Source organism: Perissodus microlepis, chromosome 11 (assembly GCF_051167445.1).
Source record: "Perissodus microlepis isolate ML-2025 ecotype Zambia chromosome 11, ASM5116744v1, whole genome shotgun sequence".
NCBI classification, from domain to species: domain Eukaryota; kingdom Metazoa; phylum Chordata; class Actinopteri; order Cichliformes; family Cichlidae; genus Perissodus; species Perissodus microlepis.
The window spans coordinates 4,972,725-4,996,580 of record NC_140471.1 but is presented as its reverse complement, the minus strand read 5'-3'; the positions used below and the strand labels follow the sequence as shown (position 1 = coordinate 4,996,580).

The 23,856-nt window shown below is 43.4% G+C and overlaps 1 long non-coding RNA gene across 1 annotated transcript; it reads left to right on the top strand.

Moving 5' to 3' along the window:
• Positions 1 to 456: 456 nt before the first annotated feature.
• LOC146377106 (uncharacterized) lies at positions 457 to 23,856 on the top strand. Its single transcript, XR_014801714.1, has 5 exons — positions 457 to 726; positions 17,410 to 17,473; positions 21,105 to 21,153; positions 21,322 to 21,385; positions 23,350 to 23,856. It is a non-coding gene; the product is annotated as an uncharacterized LOC146377106 (long non-coding RNA).

Below are 23,856 nucleotides of genomic sequence, written 5' to 3'. Positions count from 1 at the left end.
GTGACCCAGTGTTTGAGTTCTTATATATTTTGGTATTCATTTGTGCCCTAGTTTAGTTCATCTAGTTAATTTCGAGGTTGCTGTTTAGTCCTTTGTTTCTTAGTTGTTTATGTCATCTCCTCCTGTATTCAGTCTCCCTGGTCCGTGCGTCTACCTGTCATGCGTCATGTCTGTGTAGTCAGTGTTGGGGAGTAACGGAATACATGTACCGCCGTTACGTATTTAAAATACAAAATATGAGTAACTGTATTCCGTTACAGTTACCATTTAAAAAGGTGGTATTTAGAATACAGTTACTTTGTTGAAATAAATGGATAACACGGTGGTATTTTCCTGTTTCATATTGTCGCAGGTCAGGACTGTTTGGGTTTTGTTTGACAGCTATGTTCTGTTGTTCCAGGCGGCAGCGTTACGGTTGCCATGGTTACAGGATGACGCGCTCTCTGGGACTGTGTTTCCTGGGTGAGAGAGCACCTTTATGTTGTTGTGCTAAGCTAATAGGCAGAATGCTACAGGTATAACCCTAAAGACTGTAGCCTCACGGGCAGTGTAGTCCGTGCTGCAGGGGGAATGGACTGCCATACCCGTTATGTGTCTGTGAGCGCGAGGAGGGAGAAAAAGGAGAGTGGAAAAGTAGGAGCTGTCATCGAGCAGAAACGGGAGCTGGAAGCATGTAAATATAATAATAACCACTGCAGCCAAGAAGAGTGCCTGATGAGCCCAGTTGTAAGTAAGCTATTAAGACTCGACTGTACACTGTGTTCGTGTTTTCCTCCGAAACAATAAGCTCCTTTGGAGCAGCCTTTAACCGCCTCTCTCTGTCTCTGGCTAGCAAAGTTGACCCAGACAACAAAGTAAAGCTAGTTTTCGGCTACGAACCCGACGTAATAGCAAGAGGTCCCTTTACTACGGTTCGGAGCCGCGGACCATCAGTAATAGTAATACATCACACAGTAATAGTACATTCATGTAGTTGTAAAAAGCATGATAATATATTAAGTAATCCAAAGTATTCAGAATACGTTACTCTCATTGAGTAACGGAACGGAATACGTTACAAAATACATTTTGGGGCATGTATTCTGTAATCTGTAGTGGAATACATTTTAAAAGTAACCTTCCCAACACTGTGTGTAGTTATGTTCAGTTCAGGTCACGTCTAATCCCCATGTTTCCTGTTTTACTTTGAAAGTCTGTGTCTAATGTCAGTGTATGTAGTTTCACTTTCCCTGTCCTGTCATTAGGTTCATGTGTATCAGCTGTTCCCCCTCATGTGTTTCCACTTCCCTTGATCATCCCTTATGTGTATTTAGTCTCTGTGTTTCATTCAGTCTGTGTCGTGTCGTCTGTGTTCCCACCCTCCATGTTTTCACAGCCAGTCTTTGCAGTCATTGTCATAGTTCTCTGAGTCTCCATAATTTATCACAGTATTAGTTTCCCAGTTTAGCTATAGTTTAGTCACGGTATTTCTGCTTTGTTTGAACTCTATTATGGCTGATGACACAAAGGCTCGCTTTCAGTTTAAGTTCACTCCCGTCTACTCACTTGTGTTCGCACCTGGGTCCACCACACACACCACCGCACGGCCTGTCTCCACAGACCGTGACAGTACGACGCAACGACACAAGCGACACAAGAGAAGGAGATCACCCGGACAGTGGAGTCGCTATGCGGCAGATGGCTGCAGTGTTCCAGAGAGGAGGAACGGGAAAAGTTAGCTTGCCAAGTAGGGGTAAGCGTGTCCGTATTCCCCTGCCTGCAACAGCAGCTGCCCTGTGTGTGTGATTCGTCGCCAGAGCCATGCTGTTGCACTGTTTCCCTGCTGCCTCGCGAGCCAGAAGCAGTCAGAGTCGGAACGGTGAGACTCACCGCCGACACACAGTTGGCTCACGCTTCATCGGCTTCCGCATCTTCGCCACCGCCTGACTGCACTACGCAGGAGGAGCTCTCGCCAGCCGCCCCGCCTCGAACCGGCCGCCCAGCCTCGTCGCTGTGATGGACTACTCATCTCCTGCTACCTTTCTAGCATGGATGTGGTCGGAGGACGAGGAGCCGGTCGCCATGGAAAGTCACGTTTTGTCCACAGCCGCTTCAAAGAGGAAGCGGCGTTCACGCCGTCGCGCATCACTATGGCATGTCTCGCCCTCCACAGTGTGACAGGAAGCTGCTGTGGAGATCATTTAATGTTTGTCCAGGAGCCTCACCCTAATGGTCTAAGTCTTGTTTTTCGTATGGACTGTTTTTCACCTGCTCTCTCTGTCTGTGGGATTATGCCTCAACAGCCTGTTTTTCCTCAGCCTTTACCGCAGTTAGCAGCTCTGCTCCCTGCCCATGTGGAAGCTCTGCTCCCGGTCAAGCCAGGGGCCTCCATAACTGTTCATCCTGCGTCTGCTGCTGGATGCCCGGGTGTGCCTACCCGGCACCCTGCAGCATCTACACCACTTCACATCATGTCAGCTGGAGGGCCCGAAGAGCCCGTCCAGCCTCTCGCCCCGTCAGCTGGAGGGCCCGAGGAGCCCGTCCAGCCTCAAGTCTCGTCAGCTGGAGGGCCCGAGGAGAACCGGGAGAACCCAGCCAGCACATCCTCATGTCTGCTGACGGTCCGGGGAAGTCTGTTCAGCCGTCACCTGCTGTGTCAACCCCTGCGGCTGCCAGCTTCTGCTTCGCCGTCGCCTGGTCCAGCTTCAGCTTTGCCTTCGCCTGGTCCTGCCAAGCCATGTCCACGACTGTACAGTCACTGGCCGTTTTCTGGGCCATTAGCTGGACTTCTTTGCCGTCCACACGGTCGGCCGCCTGAGCTGCCTCCGCATCGCCGCCACAGCATTTCTGCTTTGTTTGAACTCTGTGTCATCAGCCATAATAAAGGCTCGCTTTCAGTTTAAGTTCACTCCTGTCTACTCACTTGTGTTGGCACCTGGGTCCACCACACACACCACCGCACGGCCTGTCTTCACAGACCGTGACAATCTCATGTAAACAATAACGTGGCGCACAGCGTGACGTGAAAAAAGGCACATACCTTTGACGTTGCGTGACAAACTCTGTATTCCTCGTCCACACGTAAACGCAAAAAAGGAGTTTTAAAAAATGTCAGTTTTCGGTGATTTGAAACGCCGTTTATGTGTGGACGAAACAGCTGCGTTTTCAAAAATACCCATGTAGGTGTGGACGTAGCGTAAAAGAGTTAGTAGTTTATTTTATTACTACCAGTAATTTATTGCAGATTACTTGTATTTGCTTAATTGTTTACTAAATGTTTGAGGTGTGAAATAAACCGCAATGGAGCAAAAGATGGGTGTGTGTGTTTGGAGGATGTGTTTGTGCGTGTGGTGCGCACGCGTGGGGGGGGGCATGTTTCTCGTAAAACATAGGGGGGCCTAGCAGAAAAAGTTTGGGAACCACTGGCCTACAATATGTTCTGTGTTATGTACATGTAACTTGTAGTGCCAAGAACTACAATCAAGCATTTGTGATAACTACATTGTGACACCTTAACAAGCTTTCAAGCTTGTTTTCAAGCTTGTGTGTCCTGTTTAAGGTCATGCCAAAGAATCTCAGTCAGATTTAAATCTGCGCTTTGATTCGACCCTCTCCAGTATCTTCTTTTTTCTTTTTTATTGTGTTGGTGGTTCTTTGGAACTTTGTTCTTTCTTTATAGAGAGAGTAGAATTCATAGTTCTAGCAGATAAATCGTGAAAAGGTCCCCAGGTCCTAAAGCCACAAATATCTCACACCTACATCTAAGTTTTTGTTCTTTTTATGAAATTCTTTCATTTTAGACCTGATGTAATTGGACGCAGAAAGTACAGCTTTTGTCTTGTCAGCCGCTAGTAAAACGTAGTTCTATTAATCTGCGCTTGATTACTCTTGAACCGGAACCGGATGTAAGTCCCAAAAAACTGAATTTTGGAACTGAAATTGAATTGTAGAACTGAAACTGAATGGTGAGAAGTGAATCTGAAATTATTCCAGAGCTAAATTTTTAAAGCATAACATACGGTTTCAAAGCAAATTAATTCATTTTCAAAATATAAATTTCAATTTCAATTTAGTGATGATCATTTTCAAACCAATAAATTGAATTTTAAAATAGGCTAATTCATATTCAGTTTTTAAAAGCATTTATTCAAGTTACAATTCAGATTCAATCCGAGCAATTCAAATTCGAATTTAACTTATTCAAATTCAGTTTCTGATGGCACAGATTTCTGTCCATAGCAGTCTCCATCGCGCTGCACTCTGTCCTCTCACACCTGGACAATAACAACACCTACGCCAGAATGCTGTTTATAGACTTGAGTTCAGCGTTCAATACAATCCTCCCCTCACAACTCATCAGGAAACTGACAGACCTAGGCATCAGTTCCCTCATGTGTAAATGGTTACTGGACTTCCTGACCAACTGGCCCCAACATGTCCGGCTGGATAACCACTGCTCATCTACAGTCACGATGTGGCACAAGGCTGTGTGATGAGCCCTTTCCTCTACTCCCTCTTCACCCACGACAACAGACCTACCAATGGTTCCAACACCATCATTAAGTTTGCAGATGACTCCACGGTGATTGGCCTCATCAATGACAACGACGAGGCCGCCTACAGGGAGGAGGCGGATCGTCTGGCTGAGTGGTGCGACACAAACAACCTGCTGCTCAACACCGAGAAGACCAAGGAGCTCATCGTGGACTACAGGAGAAATGCTGACCCACATCCACCCATCTACATTAAAGGGACGGCTGTGGAGCGTGTGAGCAGCTTCAAGTTCCTGGGTGTCCACATCTCCGAGGATCTCATCTGGATGACCAACTGCTCCAAGCTGTTCAAGAAGGCTCACCATCATTCTGTACAATACAATAATTATAATTCTACAACTGTTTAAAACTGTTTATAACTTGCATATTTCTGTATAGCTTTATATTTCATATTTCTGTATAGTTTCATATTTATATCCTGTTCATAGCCTGTACATAGCTTGTATACCCACTACAGCCTGTACATACTTATAGTTATAGCATATTCATAACATACCTTCATACCGTGTACATTGTAACATACCTATAACAGACCCATTTGCAAGAATCCTAGTTGGATTTTTGTTTCCACTCATTTTTTGAACCAAATATTGAGAACAACTCTGATAGACTGGATACCTGGCCAGGGTGTACATTACCTGTCACTCAAGGATCCCAGGACAGAGCCCTGCCCCACCATGAGCCTGGGTGGATATGTGGTTATAATATAAAAGGACTGATACTGAATATGAATATTTCAAGAAAATCGAATTATAATACAAATTCCTAGGTGTTTGTTATATCCAGCAAGAGTAATATTGATTACATATTTCTGAATTGCTAACCCTAACCCTAGCTCAAAAAAACCACAATTCCCTGGACTGTCAGTATTATTACATGCTGTGAACATAAGTAGCTTTGATCAAAGTTTCAATTATAAAAGAAAAGGAAAATAAAAAACACTAACATTGTGATATTATTTCTTCCAAACTGATGAGAAACATACTTGCCATACTCTTACAGCATAGGATCAGACTCACTGTGCATGATGGCTTGGGCCAATAATGTCTGTCATCTGTTTAGTATGCTTCTGTACAGTTAGGGTCACCATCTGTATTTCAGTATAATTAATATGCAAAAAACACTAAAAGTTATGCACGAGTTTAACCAACAGCATTATTAATTGCATATTTTTCTTCCTATTTTCTAACATGATTAGAAAAACTAGACTAAATACATGGAAATCTCATATTGCTACAGTCCTGATGCCAAATTGATTCTTCATAACTCTTTTTGAACTGAATTTACCTAATGAAAGAAAATAATTTACAGTGGCACTCTGTCAGGATAATTCTGACTTTAATATCACTGTATTAATCTGAATTATTCTCAAATGTGCTGTGAATGAATGCTGATGCAACTCACTGTGGGAAAGCTGTGTTATAAAATGAATCTGTGACACATGTAACACATTCGCAGAGGAAGAGGACACAAAGGGAGGACACACAGATGCTGTGTTAAGAAATCCAAATCGTTAGTCAAAAACAGGCAGCGGTTACAAACAGGAAGACAAGCATTAAACAGTCTATAGGGTCAAACATACAGAGAATTCAAACAGCAGTAAAAAATAACTTGACACCGAAAAACTTAAAGCAATGTGTGACGCAATAAAATGAAGCAGCGCAGTATATTCAATGAATTATCATCGATTACAAAAGATAAAAATAACAATTTCTTTCTTAATTGCAGTTAGAGTGTGGCTGGTAAAGATGAAAACACATACAGAATGTAAACTGGGTGAGTTTGGTGAACTTTGTTAGTAATTAATGAGGTAAAAAAACAAAACAAAACAGACAAAACACAGAAAGAGGCTCTCAGTATTCATTAATAATTAGAAAGCATCTAAACATTTTGGTTGTGGATTTTTACAGTCTTAGTTCCGCTCGCTGTCATCATTATAATCATCATGATCAATGGCGAGGTCCTGAGGTGGGCGGGGCTGTCTCTGGTGATGTCACCATGAAAGGCAGGAACAGCGTCTGGAACGTGTTGGTGAAACATCCCAGTACACTGGTGTAGTTTCCTCTCCAGCTGTTTGACATTTGACACTTCAGCATTAAGGGGAACAAGAAAAAACAGTGTTAGGTCAGGTGACCACATGGTTTCTAAAATAACTGACAGGAAGTAACCAGGCCGTTAGAAATGGATGGCATGTGTTTAGAGTTACTGTAGTTAGGTAACTCTACTTACCAAAAGCAGAAGCACACAAATGAAGGATGAGATGCTGAATGTTGCAGGAACATGCTCATGTGTGGTGGTCATTCAATGCTGCTTTGGCAGGTCAGATAGTCCAAGAGTGATATCCTGCTCATCTGATGAAGTTTTAAAACATACATGCAAAGCTTTTGTCACTGAAAGTTGTATATTCATTTTTGTCCTTTAAAAATGTATGTGTATTTGAAAACACTATAATTTAAGGATGGCTCAGATAGTCTCTCTCTAAGAGTATCTCCCTTGAAAGTGGAGACAGGTTTATCCACTGATCCACGTCACTTTACCTGGATGTTTTCTTTGACGCTGGATGATGGCTCCTCTCTCCCTCACTCAGAAACACTCCTAAAATAACCAAGCAAATAAATAATATTGAAGATTTACTCATGTCATTACAACATGATGATGTGCGATACCACTGATTTCCTTTCCGATCCGATACCAAGTAAAATTTGGGGTGGTATCGACGATACTGATCCGATACCGATACTTTGTACAAAAACGTATTTTATTTATTGTATCTTTTATTGTATCTCAAATTATAGCTTCATAATGATTAAAGGATATCAGATTACTTGTTCTTACTGCTTAATAATGCAGAATTATCATATAGAAATAAAAAACCTGAAGTTGTGCGCTATTTGAACATGTTGCCTGCCTGCAGCACTAAAGGACTCCGTGAGAGACGTCTGTCTCGCCCTAGCAGCGCCTGTCCCTCTCCTCCGCTTCAGTTCGCCTCAACATAGGCTCGTCATATTCTGTGATATGATTTACTCTGAGGTATTTGATGAGGTTAGTGGTGTTGCCACAACACCTCCCTGTCTTGCCACATGTATCGCAAACCACATCTCGGCTGTTTGTGGAGGTAAAATACGTCTAGCCAAACAGCCATTGTTGTGAGTGCACACGCTAAGGGGCTGAACACATTTATACAGCTGTATTTCGCATATGACTATGAAAGGCGGAAGAGGAAGTAGTTCCTTCTCATGTAGACAATCCGAATGATATATGGTAAATGGCCTGTATTTGTATAGCGCTTTACTAGTCCCTAAGGACCCCAAAGTGCTTTACACATTCAGTCATCCTCCCATTCACACACTGGTGATGGCAAGCTACATTGTAGCCACACTGAAAGAGGCGAGGCTGCCAGACACTGGCGCCACCAGGCCCTCTGACCTCCACCAGTGGGCAGCAGGTGAAGTGTCTTGCCCAAGGACACAACGACTGAGACTGTTGGAGCCGGGGCTCGAAACGGCAACCTTCCGATTACAAGACAAACTGCCAACTCTTGAGCCACGGTCGCCCCATAGTTTTTTTCCCACTGTGTTCCTGTTAATGATGAACTACAAATTTACCCTAAATTACTAAAATATCAATATTTTAATATGAGAATCAATTCTAGAACATAAATGACTGGTATCGGAGGAATCGATATTTCAGTATCGATCCGCACATCACTAACAAATATCCCAGTAAATCACAGTAAAATGTAACGTACAGGGTGGGCGATTTATATGGATACACCGTAATAACATGGGAATGGTTGGTGATATTAAAGTCCTGTTTGTGGCACATTAGTATATGTGAGGGGGCAAACTCCTCAAGATGGGTGGTGACCATGGTGGCCATTTAGAAGTCAGCCATCTTGGATACAACTTTTGTTTTTTCAATAGGAAGAGGGCCATGTGACACATCAAACTTATTGGTAATGTCACAAGAAAAACAATGGTGTACTTGGTTTCAACGAAGAAGTTAACACGTGAGGAGCGGATCGAAATCGTGTTGATATCTGGTGAACTCAGTAACCGGGTCATTGCAGCAGGTTTCAATGCAAGACATCCTACGAGACCACCCATCTCCCATGCTACAGTTAGCAAACTGCTTGCTAAGTTTCGTGAAAGTGGTTCAGTGTTGGATTTGCCAAATTGTGGATACAAGAAAACTGTCACTAATGAAGAAACATCAGTGGCTGTCCTAGCTTCATTCAACAAGAGCCCACAGCGTAGCACTCGCCGCACATCACTGGAGAGTGGCATTAGTCGAACATCCCTACGGCAGAAATTAGCTACTCACAAATGGCACCCTTACAAACTCCAGCTACTGCAGCATCTCAACGAGGATGACCCAGATCGGCGCACAGAATTTAAAGAATGGGCAAAACAAAAATTGGAACAGGACCCTCACTTCACGCAGAAGATTTTGTTCAGTGATGAGGCAAACTTTTATGTGAATGGTGAAGTTAACAAACAAAACCACCGCTATTGGTCTGACACTAACCCACATTGGATGGATCCCTCCAAGACTGTTGGACCAACAAAAGTGATGGTTTGGTGTGGTATATGGGGTACAACGATAGTGGGTCCATTCTTCATCAATGGAAACCTCAAGGCCACTGGACATTGGATGTGTTTATGCACTGAAGCTGGCATATTCCCTGAGTTTTTCCAGCAAGATGGTGCACCACCACATTATGGGTGCCAGGTCCGAGCATTCCTAGATGAACAGTTTCCTGGAAAGTGGATTGGTTATCGTGGGCCAGTTGAATGGCCCCCAAGGTCTCCCGATCTGACCCCCTTAGACTTTTATCTTTGGGTCATCTGAAGGCAATTGTCTATGGTGTGAAGATATGAGATGTGCAGCACCTGAAACTACGGATACTGGATGCCTGTGCAGGCATTTCTCCTGCGGTGTTGCTATCAGTGTGTGAAGAGTGGGAGAAGAGGGTTGCATTGACAATCCAACACAATGGGCAGCACATTGAACACATTTTATAAGTGGTCAGAAACTTGTAAATAACTCATGAAAGAATAAAGTTACCTTGAAACCAAGCACACCATTGTTTTTCTTGTGACATTACCAATAAGTTTGATGTGTCACATGGCCCTCTTCCTATTGAAAAAACAAAAGTTGTATCCAAGATGGTCGACTTCTAAATGGCCACCATGGTCACCACCCATCTTGAGGAGTTTGCCCCCTCACATATACTAATGTGCCACAAACAGGACTTTAATATCACCAAACATTCCCATCTTATTACTGGCTGAAGAAGCTGAATGCAATCCACGAGCATCTGGCAGCACAAATGAACCAGCTGCTAGTTGACGAGAGACACCCGGAATGGCTAACCGAAGGCCGGACAGTCCTGATCCTCAAGGACCCCCAGAAGGGACTGGTCCCCTCCAACTACCGACCAATAACCTGCCTCAGCACCACGTGGAAGCTCCTGTCAGGCATCATAGCGGCTAAGATGAACAGGTACATGGGTCACTGACATCAAGACAAGAAAGCTCCTTACCATGCATGGAGGGTTTCACCCCAAGTCCAGCACCCTGAGGCTGTACGCTAAGTGGAAGGAAGGGGGCCGGGGACTGGTGAGTGTCAGCACCACAGTCCAGGATGAGACAATGAACATCCAAGAATACATTGGGAAGATGGCCCCAACTGACCGAGTGCTCAGTGAATACCTCAGGCAGCAGAAACCCAAGAAAGAGGAGGGAGACGAGGAACCATCATGGAAGGACAGGCCCCTGCACGGTATGTACCACCGGCAGATAGAGGAGGTGGCTGATATCCAGAAATCCTACCAGTGGCTGGACAAAGCTGGACTGAAAGACAGCACAGAGGCACTAATCATGGCAGCACAAGAACAAGCTCTGAGTACAAGATCCATAGAGGCTGGGGTCTATCACACCAGGCAAGACCCCAGGTGCAGGCTGTGTAAAGATTCCCCTGAGACAATCCAGCACATAACAGCAGGGTGCAAGATGCTAGCAGGCAGGGAATACATGGAATGCCATAACCAAGTGGCCGGCATAGTATACAGAAACATCTGTGCCGAATATGGCCTGGAAGTTCCGAGGTCAAAATGGGAGACGCCCCCAAGGGTGGTGGAGAATGACCGAGCTAAGATCCTGTGGGACTTCCAGATACAGACGGACAAAATGGTGTTGGCTAACCAACCGGACATAGTGGTGGTAGACAAACAGAAGAAGACGGCCGTAGTGGTTCCGAATGACAGCAACATCAGAAAGAAGGAACACGAGAAGCTGGAGGATACCAAGGGCTCAGAGAAGAGCTCGAGAGGATGTGGAGGGTGAGGGTAACGGTGGTCCCCGTGGTAATCGGAGCACTAGGTGCGGTGACTCCCAAGCTAGGCGAGTGGCTCCAGCAGATCCCGGGAACAACATCGGAGATTTCTGTCCAGAAGAGCGCAGTCCTGGGAACAGCTAAGATACTGCGCAGGACCCTCAAGCTCCCAGGCCTCTGGTAGAGGTCCCAAGCTTGAAGGATAAACCGCCCGCAGGGCAGGGGCGGATCTAGAAGGGTGGCAATGGGTGGCAAGTGCCACCCTAAAATGATCCCTTGCCACCCCAAGTGCCACCCCAGTTTTGACTATGACAATGTTGTTTATTAAAATAAGATAGCATTAACAGTTTGAGCGTAGTTACAGTCAACAGTGAATATAAATGCTAAAACTGAATATATTGCATAGTGTTTCCCACCTCCACCATTAACAAGTGGTTCAGCCCATAGCAGGACCGGCTTTTTTCTTGTTTTCAGTAGCAAGCGATGGTTATGATTGTGCCAGAACACATTTTGAACAACACCATGGGAATTTCGCTTTTTACACAGGTGGTTGGATGTTACACTGTGGAAATGGAAGGAAGGTGAGTGTCATTAACCCTCCGTGGTCCACGGACACGCTGCACCTCCAAATCACATGACTGATGTAAGCTGACATAGCAACAAGCTGCAGCCACACTGAGTCTCTATTTCAGCCCACATTGAAAGTTCGGACTTCAAAGTTTTTACATTTTAATTACAGGCCAGTAAATCCAGAGTTATGATAATATATATAAGCCATGCTTTTTTTTCTAAATACTGTTTTTGTGTGTGTGTGTTTTAAGCGTTTTCTAAGGACAGCGCGAAAACAGTAAAGAAAGAAATAAAGCCACGTTTCCTATCAGTGGAAAAATGTACCATGTCGACCAATTAAAAAAGTCAACACGTGGGATTTGGTTGTTTAGGAAGAGGGGAGCGTTTTGGGAGTGACGGTAACGGCAGCAAGACAGAGGGAGCGAGCGAGCAAGAGAGAGAGCGAGAGAGAGCGAGCGAGAGAGTTTTAAGATGTGGGAGATTTGTGATGTTTAGTGTTGAGTGTATACTTAGTGTGTTGTGTTGTCTTGTGTAGTTGTTCTGTTGTGTAGTCGTTGTTTTGTTTTATGTGTCAGTGAGGGCACTAATGAATGTCACAAAGGCACATTTGCAACGTAAACACTGTCACTAAGTAGAAAACCAGCGGAGTGATACAACTCCTGTTGTCAGGCCTGCAGGTTTATCCCTGTGCTGTTCTCCTCTGTATTTTGGTGGACAAACTTTTTTTTTTTTACTGGCACACACCATTTGTGGGGCATCTTATTGCAACACCTGATTGTTCTCTCATTTTAGTTAGAGTAATATTTATAAATGGTTGTACAAAATGAAAAAAAAAAAAGGCAGGTGTATTAGCTGCATTTTTAGATAAATTGTTGTTTATGTTTACAAAATGTACATTTTATATTTGCATTTCAAGTTATAAAAATTTACTCAACATGTCTGTGGTTTTTTTTTACAGTAAAGAAATACTACTAGGATTTTAAGTTCTTTGTGTGATTTCAGATCAGTAATACTAATGCAGTATGTTAGTGAAAAAAAACCCAACTAAATTCAGTTGAGCTGAAAAGAATGATACCAAACAAGGCAAGGGGAAAAAAATAAAATGAAACAATTTGAGGGTGAAATACAAATGTAAACTCAAACGGAGTCAAAAATGGCCGGTTGTATTTCAGACCTCAGTGGGTTAATCCAACAAATCATGAAAAATTAGGTTAAATTTTTGTTCATGACAGTGCAGATTTCTGACATTTTGTGTAATTTAAGCATCTAACAATGTGATTGTTTTCTAACAAAAAACAGTGTGAAATTTAAGTTAGACTTCTGTTTCTAAATGAACTGCCCCATGTTGTGTAGCTTTCTGGATTTTATACTTATTGGGCTACATATTTATTTATTATACAGGCTATACAGTACATAAGATCAAAACTCACATGTTTTATGTAACTAAAGTGTGTAATTATGTGGGCTACAGACAATAATTAAGTTATAGACTATATTTATATGAAAAACGTGTATACTTACTGCATTTGAATTATTTTAACCATATGTAACCACCTGCATATGTGTTTGGAAAAAAAAGGCTTTGATTTTGCCACCACATTTGATTTCTTTGGCACCCTCATGCCACCCTAAGAAAGTTTCTCTAGATCGCCCCTGGAAAAGCTGGGTGTTTTATATATATATATTAGGGGTGCAACGATACACAAAATTCACGACTCGGTTCGATACTTTGGTGTCACGGTTCGATATTTTTTCGATACAAAAAATGTTCATGCTTTTTTAATTTTTCATTTATTAAAATTATAAATATACATTTTAACTCAAAAGTACAGTTTTTAAATTTAATGTTGCTGAAACAACAAAGTAATAAAATAATAAATCTATCTGATCGAGAAATTGCTCATCTTTGGAAAAGAGAGTTTATTACAGAGAAATGGCTCTTTCCAAAATAAAAGCTATACTATACGCTTCTTCTGGGCTATATTCTCAGCAGCATATTAAACATATCAGGTCCCCATAAGGAGAATCATGTGCTAACGGCTGTCTAAATGACTCGGGTAAAGTTTGTAGCATGCGTGCTTGTTGTTTTTGTCTGCTTCCACTTGTCTTTGCACTAGGATGATGTCAGAGTAAATGTGCAGTCATATTCGTTGTGTTCCCACTAGTGCTGTCAGCGTTAATCTGAAATGACATTAACGCCACAACACGGCAAATCTCCGTTAACGAGCTGCCACGGATCGCCCCGTGCGTGGGGCTGGACGGCCAACACGTTAACGAGCTAACTGCGCTAACAGTAGTTCCCACCCATGTAATTGAGCATTGCGTGGCACATCCGACATACAGTTTTACTTTTGTCCATGACGCGCTTACCTTCAGGGTCATACTTCACATGAAGACCAAAATAGTTCCAAAGGCCAGATCTGAATGAGGGTGGGGGAGGTTCAATTTGCCATGTTGCAACGAGCTTAGCTTCTGTCTTGCTAGCTTGCGCTGCGCTCAGTGGATCTGCGCTCGACAGTGCAGCCTAGGCGGAGTAGTCGAACGCAGATCCACTGAGCTCTCAACACAGACAGCATCGTCAGAAGAAAAGTTGATAAAATAAATTTAAAAATTTTGCATTGTTCGATACATATGCGTACCGAACCGAAAGCACTGTATCGAACGGTTCAATATCGATACGAGTATCGTTGCACCCCTAATACATATGTATTAGGGGTGCAACGATACTCGTGTATATATATATATATATATATATATATATATATATATATATATATATATATATATAGCTATATATAGTATAGCTTTTATTTTGGAAAGAGACATTTCTCTGTAATAAACTCTCTTTTCCAAAGATGAGTGATTTCTCGATGAGATAGATTCATTTTTTTATTACTTTGTTGTTTCAGCAACATTAAATTTAAAAACTGTACTTTTGAGTTAAAATATATATTTATAATTTTAATAAATGACAAATTAAAAAAGCAAGAACGGCTGATGTAGACGACCGGCCGGTCAACTCCCCCTACCTGCTGGGACAAAACGGCCCCCAGCCCTCTGCTCGAGGCGTCAGTCTGCAGACAAAAAGGGAGGGAGAAGTTAGGTGTGAACAGCAGCGGCTCTCCACAGAGAGCCCGATTCACCTGCACAAACGCCGCCTGGCACCGTTCCGTCCACTGGACCAGATGCGGGGCACCCTTGCGGGTGAGATCAGTTAGGGAGCTGGTCAAGTCCGCGAACCCTGGTACGAACCGCCAGTAATAGCCGGCCAGCCCCAGAAACTGCCTCACCCCTTTTTTCGTCTTGGGACGCGGGCAGGATGCAATTGCCGCCGTCTTATCCACTTGAGGTCGCACCTGCCCGCCCCCCAAGTGGTACCCCAAATATTGTACCTCCCTCCGTCCAGCTGCACACTTCTTCGGGTTGGCCGTGAGCCCTGCCTGCCTCAGGGACTCCAGCACCTCGGCCACAAGCCGCACATGCTCCGCCCACGTGTCACTGTAAATGATGATGTCGTCTAGATAGGCGGCAGCATAGGAAGCGTGGGGCCGCAGCACCCGGTCCGAATTGGTACAACTCGTACGGAGTGGAGAAGGCCGTCTTTTCCTTGGACTCTGCAGACAAGGGAATCTGCCAGTAGCCCTTGGTTAAATCCAGTGTCGTGAAAAAGCGAGCGGTGCCCAACCGGTCCAGGAGCTCGTCGACCCGGGCATGGGATAAGCATCAAAACGTGACACCTCATTCACTCTGCGATAATTGACACAGAACCGTATAGACCCATCCTTCTTCACCACAAGAACGATGGGGCTACACCAAGCACTGTGTGATTCTTCTATTACTCCCAACCTCAGCATTTCCTTCTATTCCCGGAAAACAATTTGCCTCTTATGTTCCAGCAGCCTGTAGGGCCGTGAACGCACCATCACGCCAGGCTGCGTCTCCAAATGGTGCTCTATGAGAGAAGTACGGCCGGGCAAGGGGGAGAACACATCGGCAAAGCGCTGTTGCAATGCAGCAACATCCGCCCTCTGGGCCTGTGTGAGATGGTCACTACAATGTCACTACTAAGTTTCACCCCTCTGTTGTACAGGCGTTGCTGCCGCTGCTGGGCCTGGGGCAAATTCGTGAGAGCCTCCCCAGCGTGTGCAGCTTTGCCCGCAGGTCCAGCATGTACTGAATTTCCCTTTTCGCAGGGCTCGGACCTTACTCCCAGTTTTCTTTAATCAGGTCGAGCACCCCCCGCGGCTTTCTGCCGTACAACAGCTCAAAGGGAGAAAATCCCGTGGAGGCCTGGGGCACCTCCCGCACTGCGAACAACAGAGGGTCTAACCAGCAATCCCAATTGCGTTCATCCTCGCGAATGAACTTACGAACCATGGATTTTAAAGTCTTATTCAGCCTCTCTACCAGCCCTTCAGTCTGAGGGTGGTAGACGCTGGTCCGAATAGATTGAATACCCAGTAATTCGTACAGTTCCCGCAATGTGCGCGACATGAACAACGTGCCCTGGTCAGTCAGTATTTCTTTCGGAATAGAATAGAATAGAATAGAATAGAACAGAATAGAATAGAATAGCCTTTATTGTCATTGTACAGAGTACAACGAAATTGGAGTGCCACTCCCTTGGTGCAAGATTCAATAATAAATATAAATGTAAAATATAAAAAGTACAATAAAACAATCGTAAGTACTCAAACAATAGTAAGTACGATATATACAGGATAGCAGCATTAATATAATGACAGTATGAATAGCAGCATAATATAATGGCAGTGACGGTATGGTATAGCTAAGCAGGTTCAATTGTTTTTGTGCTTATTTACTACGGTGATAGCTCTGGGAAAGAAGCTATCCCTGAATCTGTTTGTCCTGGTTTTATGTGACCTGTACCGTCGGCCTGACGGTAATAGTTCAAACAGTTGATTGCTGGTGTGAGAGTAGTCCTTGATGATATTGCCAGCTCTGCTGAGGTACCGAGAGTTTGCAGTGACCTCCAGGCTGGGCAGAGAGCAGCCAGTGATCTTCTGGGCTGTGTTGATGACCCTCTGCAGTACTGTCCTGTCCGCAGCTGAGCACCCTGCATACCATGTTGTTATGCCGTATGTTAGGATGCTCTCTATGGTGTCTCTGTAAAATGTCACCAGCAGCCTCTCCTCCAGGTTGTTCCTCCTGAGCACTCTCAGAAAGTGGAGACGCTGCTGGGCCTTTTTTACCACCGCCGTGGTATTTGCAGTCCAGGAGAGGTCATCAGAGATCTGCACGCCCAGAAACCTCATGGAGTGTACCCTCTCCACACAGTTCCTGTGAATGTAAAGTGGGGCCGGGTCTGCTCTGCCCTTCCTGAAGTCCAAGATAAGTTCTTTAGTTTTCGTGGTGTTCAGTTGGAGGTTGTTAACTGAACACCACTTTGGACCCGATAAACATACGCTGGAGCGAATATGATGACAGCAGAACTTTTTATTTGACACTGTGGTTTTTGTACTGTTCACTGGGACACAGACACTCCCGCTCTCTCTCTGCTGTCACGTCCGCTCTCCTCCCTCCGACTGTCACTGCCAATATATAAAGAGACACAATCACTGTCAGATCCCAGCACACCTGTTCACCCCGCCCCTGCGCCGCCCCGGGAGCTCACTGCGTCACCCCTCCTCTGCAGCTGGCCAGAGACCACACCCACGCCACAATATATATTAAGGGTGCAACGATACACAAAATTCACGGTTTGGTTCGGTTCGATACTTAGGTGTCACCAGTGTTGGGGAGTAACGGAATACATGTACCGCCGTGACGTATTCAAAATACAAAATATGAGTAACTGTATTCCGTTACAGTTACCGTTTAAAAAGGTGGTATTTAGAATACAGTTACTTTGTTGAAATAAATGGATTACACGGCGGTATTTTTCTGTTTCATATTGTGGTGGGTCAGGACTGTTTGGGTTTTGTTTGACAGCTATGTTCTGTTGTTCCAGGTTGCAGCGTTACGGTTGCCATGGTTACAGGGTGACGCTCTCCCTGCGACTGTGTGTTTCCTGGGTAAGAGAGCGCCTTTTTGTTGTTGTTGTTGTTTTGCTAAGCTAATAGGCAAAGTGTTACAGGCATAGCTCTAAAGAATGTAGCCTCATGGGCAGTGTAGTCCGTGCTGCAGGGAGAATGGACTGCCATACCCGTTATGTGTCTGTGAGCGCGAGGACGGAGAAAAAGGAGAGTGGAAAAGTACAAGCTGTCATCGAGCAAAAACGGGAGCTGGAAGCATTTAAATATAATAATAACCACTGCAGCCAAGAAGAGTGCCTGACGAGCCCAGTTGTAAGTACGCTATTAAGACTCGACTGTTCGGTTGGAGCAGACTTTCAACGCCTCTTTCTGTCTCTCACAAGCAAAGTTGTCTCTTTCCAAAATAAAAGCTATACTATACCGTTCTTCTGAATACCACGTGTACTCTGTGACAAAGGACAGTACAAGGCTGCAATGTCTTAACATTACTGACTTGGTTGATTTTGATCCATTACCAGCATACTTTGTTAATGGCCACCAAGTCATTCCTCTTAAACACAGTGTGTTGTCGTCTAAGGAGCTTGGAACACACACTTCAACATTGAAGTTTACCGGAAGCCCACACACACGGACCAGTACCTCCTCTTTGACTCCCATCACCCTCTGGAACACAAACTTGGAGTAATTAGGACCCTACACCACCGGGCAGAGCTTGTTCCCCCTAAGCCTGAAGGGAAAAAGAAGGAACACACACATGTAAAGGAAGCACTCAAAACATGCAGTTATCCTAATTGGGCGATTATAAAGTCAGCAAAGAGGCACAGAAAAGAAGATCAGACACCAGCTAGGGAGGATAAGAAAGATGGATGCAACAACATTGTCATCCCATATGTAGCTGGTGTATCAGAGAAACTCAGGAGAGTTTTCTCCAAGCACGACATCCCAGTGTACTTCAGACCCAGCAACACATACAGACAGAAACTGGTTCACCAGAAAGACAAAACTCCAAAACACAAACTTAACAATGTGGTGTATGCTGTACAGTCTAGCGAGGAATGCCCAGACCTCTACATTGGAGAGACCAAACAGCCACTTCACAAGCGCATGGCACAACATAGAAGAGCCACCTCCACGGGACAAGACTCAGCAGTCCATCTGCATATAAAGGACAAAGGTCACTCTTTAGAGGATGCCAGTGTTCACATTTTGGACAGAGAGGATAGATGGTTTGAAAGAGTAGTGAAAGAAGCCATTTATGTCCACTGTGAGCGACCATCTTTGAACAGAGGCGGTGGCCTACAACACCAACTGTCTCCCATCTATAATCCAGTTTTGAGATCCCTTCCCAGATGCCTTAACGCCCACTCACACCCTGGACCATCTAAACTCAGGAAATCACATGATGGAGTGGGGCCAGGTTTCACAATGGGCTCACCCGAAACCCTGGCTGATGGGTCTGTCTAGCACAACCCCTCACTGGAACGAGACAATTCTACTACAACAGCAAAAAGCATTGAACACCAAGCAGAGCTCTTTGATCTCGTGCACGAGGGAGAGAAGTATGACAAGCGCCGTTCCTTCGCTTGACCCCAGTCGCTCTCGTCTGCTCCCTCATAGCACTGCTCTTTATTGACGTTACATGAATATGCATAGGTTCATTAACATAGGATATCTTACATAGGTATACATGTGAACAAAGAGTACCGTCTGTGTGTATGTGTGTGTGTGTGTATGTGGGGGTCAAGATGTGACCCCATAAATGACTTCCCTAAACCTGCTGGCCTGGAAGTCCAGCACTTCATCTAAACAAAAGGCACTTATGCATAGATGTGTTTATCATACCATAAAACAATAAAAGAAGGTACGACCTCTCTCATGACCCCAGGATGTGAGTGTGTATGCCAGAGCACTCTGGAATGCACACAGAGTCTTTGCAGACTACTAAGGATCACACGTCCTCTCACTACACAATCGATTATACACCTGTAAGTATATATGGTTATATATTTCTCAATACAAATGACAATAATAAAACATAAACCCAACACTGGCTGATTGTGACCCACACCCGTTTTCACACCTTGGCTCATGTGATTAGGTAGAGGATCATCAGGGGGTCCTTTGTCCCTCTTTGGGGGGATACTCCCACTGGGTTTAAATCTGGGACTCTCCACCATTTGACTCTTAGAACTGAAGAAGCTTCTCGGATGAGAGGTGAAGCGTCTTCAAGCAACTTAAAGAAGTCCAGACGCTGTTCTTTCCAAGCTCCTTAGACTACAATTACCTGGATGACTGAGAACCTTCACAGACACAGTGTGTTGTCAAAATAAGATTTTTTTTTATGTCACCACTGTCATTGGGAAACCATATTAAAATGTATGTGTGCTTACTACAATGATTAAAAAGAAAATGTTGTGATGGGAGGGGAAAAATGAAAGTGAAATACCTTTTCCTTTTATATATGCAGAAAATAAAAGGTGTAAACAATCCCTTATATTATGCCCCAAAAGCAGAAATTCATCTTATTTATATATGCACAGTGTTACTTGACTAAATATAATATTACTTTTGCCTTTTGTCAGCGCCTCATTCTTTGTTGATTCCAGAAATGACTGAATTTGAACCAATGTTTCTAAGGACTGCAATCAATGAGGTCCTCCCTTACCTTTCAGAAGTGAAAAATGATATTCTTGAAGAAACCTTACTTATTGGGGTAGAGACAAATGATGATTTTCAGTTCATTGAAGAATCTGATTTGCACTCGGCTTTGAGGCCAGTTCAAGCACAAAAAGCCATTGCCACTTCGAAACTGAGATGTAAGTCAAGTATTGTAATGAATGATACAAATAGCGCTAGAAGTTGCCTACATAAATTGAATCCTTTTGCACTGTAAAATGTAATATTGTGTTTAATTAAAAATATTTAATAGGCTGAACTCAGTTTTTGTCAATTTTCAATCCATAGCCATAACTAACTAACTAACTAACTAATTATATATATATCATGTTTAACCTGAGTAGCAAAAGACCGCAGGGGGGGTTGAAAACAATACGCCAGGAGTTAGCTGTGCTAGCGGACTCTATCAAGCTTTGACCTCTATCGCGCTGGTGGATAACAGAGCTCTCCGAAAACGTGGAAGCACTTTTGCAAATATGTGATATTTTGATAAATTAAGTAGATAGTTGAGCATTACATAGCTACATTTTTGGATGAAAATATCTTAAAAGGTTATTTTGTGACCCAGAAAGGGTAGTCTGGGGAAAAGGAGGATCGCATTTGTCGGCCATGGTTGTCAGAGCCTGTGTACTTGTAAGCGCGGCAATGGCGGAGGAGCGCAGCTAAAAAACGTATTACTTTTTCTGGGTCACAAAAGAAACTTTTAAGATATTTTCAGGCGAGAATGTAGCTGTGTAAAGTTCAAATATCTGCTCGATTTATCAAGACATCACATATTTGCAAAAATGCACCAAAGTTTTCAGACGCCCATGTTTTTTCATGCTTTGTGGCAGCTTTTGAACATCTGTGACATCTATTAATGTCAAATCTAGCCTTTATTTAACAACATAAGCAAACTCTATGTTACAATGATTGCACAGCCATTAAGGATCACATCAGTTTCTGAAAAATGTTCTGCTTTTTCTCCCTCTGCTTGCTTCTTACTGTCTTTGAGGCTCGGGACCAGCACTCCTGCTGTTGGACAGAAAGACATCAACTCAGTGGTAAGTATTTTGGTTTTCCAATGTATTAGCAACTGTCAGTGACATTTATATTAATCAGGCTGAACTTTAATCATACTTTAGATCAGCCTGTTTTACTTATTGTTTTATTTGTGCTTTGGTTTGGGGAAGTTGTTTCTTTACTGATCTTTTCCTGTCTTCTGTTATTAGACTTGAGATATGACTGCACTATGCTGTTGCTGGTGACTCCAGTTAATTCTACAAGAAATGCTGTGTAAGTAAACAAACAACAACAGTTTGGTCTGCATTTCTTGAAAGATCACATCCCCCAAACTTAGTTTAGAGGGTCTACACTGTACAGGGAGTGCAGAATTATTAGGCAAGTTGTATTTTTGAGGAATAATTTTATTATTGAACAACAACCATGTTCTCAATGAACCCAAAAAACTCATTAATATCAAAGCTGAATGTTTTTGGAAGTAGTTTTTAGTTTGTTTTTAGTTTTAGCTATTTTAGGGGGATATCTGTGTGTGCAGGTGACTATTACTGTGCATAATTATTAGGAAACTTAACAAAAAACAAATATATACCCATTTCAATTATTTATTTTTACCAGTGAAACCAATATAACATCTCCACATTCACAAATATACATTTCTGACATTCAAAGACAAAACAAAAACAAATCAGCGACCAATATAGCCACCTTTCTTTGCAAGGACACTCAAAAGCCTGCCATCCATGGATTCTGTCAGTGTTTTGATCTGTTCACCATCAACATTGCGTGCAGCAGCAACCACAGCCTCCCAGACACTGTTCAGAGAGGTGTACTGTTTTCCCTCCTTGTAAATCTGACATTTGATGATGGACCACAGGTTCTCAATGGGGTTCAGATCAGGTGAACAAGGAGGCCATGTCATTAGTTTTTCTTCTTTTATACCCTTTCTTGCCAGCCACGCTGTGGAGTACTTGGACGCGTGTGATGGAGCATTGTCCTGCATGAAAATCATGTTTTTCTTGAAGGATGCAGACTTCTTCCTGTACCACTGCTTGAAGAAGGTGTCTTCCAGAAACTGGCAGTAGGACTGGGAGTTGAGCTTGACTCCATCCTCAACCCGAAAAGGCCCCACAAGCTCATCTTTGATGATACCAGCCCAAACCAGTACTCCACCTCCACCTTGCTGGCGTCTGAGTCGGACTGGAGCTCTCTGCCCTTTACCAATCCAGCCACGGGCCCATCCATCTGGCCCATCAAGACTCACTCTCATTTCATCAGTCCATAAAACCTTAGAAAAATCAGTCTTGAGATATTTCTTGGCCCAGTCTTGACATTTCAGCTTGTGTGTCTTGTTCAGTGGTGGTCGTCTTTCAGCCTTTCTTACCTTGGCCATGTCTCTGAGTATTGCACACCTTGTGCTTTTGGGCACTCCAGTGATGTTGCAGCTCTGAAATATGGCCAAACTGGTGACAAGTGGCATGTTGGCAGCTGCACGCTTGACTTTTCTCAGTTCATGGGCAGTTATTTTGCGCCTTGGTTTTTCCACACGCTTCTTGCGACCCTGTTGACTATTTTGAATGAAACACTTGATTGTTCGATGATCACGCTTCAGAAGCTTTGCAGTTTTGAGTCTGCTGCATCCCTCTGCAAGATATCTCACTATTTTTTGACTTTTCTGAGCCTGTCAAGTCCTTCTTTTGACCCATTTTGCCAAAGGAAAGGAAGTTGCCTAATAATTATGCACACCTGATATAGGGTGTTGATGTCATTAGACCACACCCCTTCTCATTACAGAGATGCACATCACCTAATATGCTTAATTGGTAGTAGGCTTTCGAGCCTATACAGCTTGGAGTAAGACAACATGCATGAAGAGGATGATGTGGACAAAATACTCATTTGCCTAATAATTCTGCACTCCCTGTATATAGTGAAGTCTGCAAGTTTTCTAACAGAAAAATTTGTTTTGTGCCCAAATCATTTTGCACATCATTAGAATGAAAGTTATTGGCCATGTTTGCATAGCCCTTTTTAAAATTATGCTTTCATGACATTATTGTGTGTTTGGTGGTGGTCAGGGCTATCCAGACTGACAATTGGGACATTGAATGTCAGCTCTCCGGTGGGGAGGGAGCCTGACATTGTCTAAATTGGAGTCTGTTTTATACCAAATGCAGAAAAATTTTTTTTAAGAAAGCAATTAAGTTCATGTTCCAAAAAATATGATTGTTTTCTTGCAGGACAACAGGAGAGATGAGTCCTCCGTCACAGATGGTGTGGTCAGTGAAGATGGTCGCCTGCAGGTTCAAGCTCATTGCATCTCCAATCCACATCCACTGCCACTGTACTTAAGGGAAGTTAAAGACTTTCTTCTGCACCTACATTTGGATCACCTCGATCTATGACAGTCATTCAGGCAGTAATGCCTGGACTGGAAACAAGCCATCCTTAAAATAATACAACATTCCAGCTCCTGTGTTGGAATGAAATGAATGTTGTTTTAATCAGAGACTGCACTTGTGACAGAACAACAAATATATTTTATTTTGATTATATAAGTAAGTACAAAACAAACTTGTGGTAGGCCCAAACTTATTTTCAGAATAATTACATGTGAGATTTTGTTTCATTGTAAGATTACAGTGATGACAATATAATTGTTTGTTGTTCAGCAGAACAGTGTCCAGCATGTTGGCTGTTATACTTTGTTGTGTTTGAAAATAAAAGTTGGGGTGATTTTAACATCA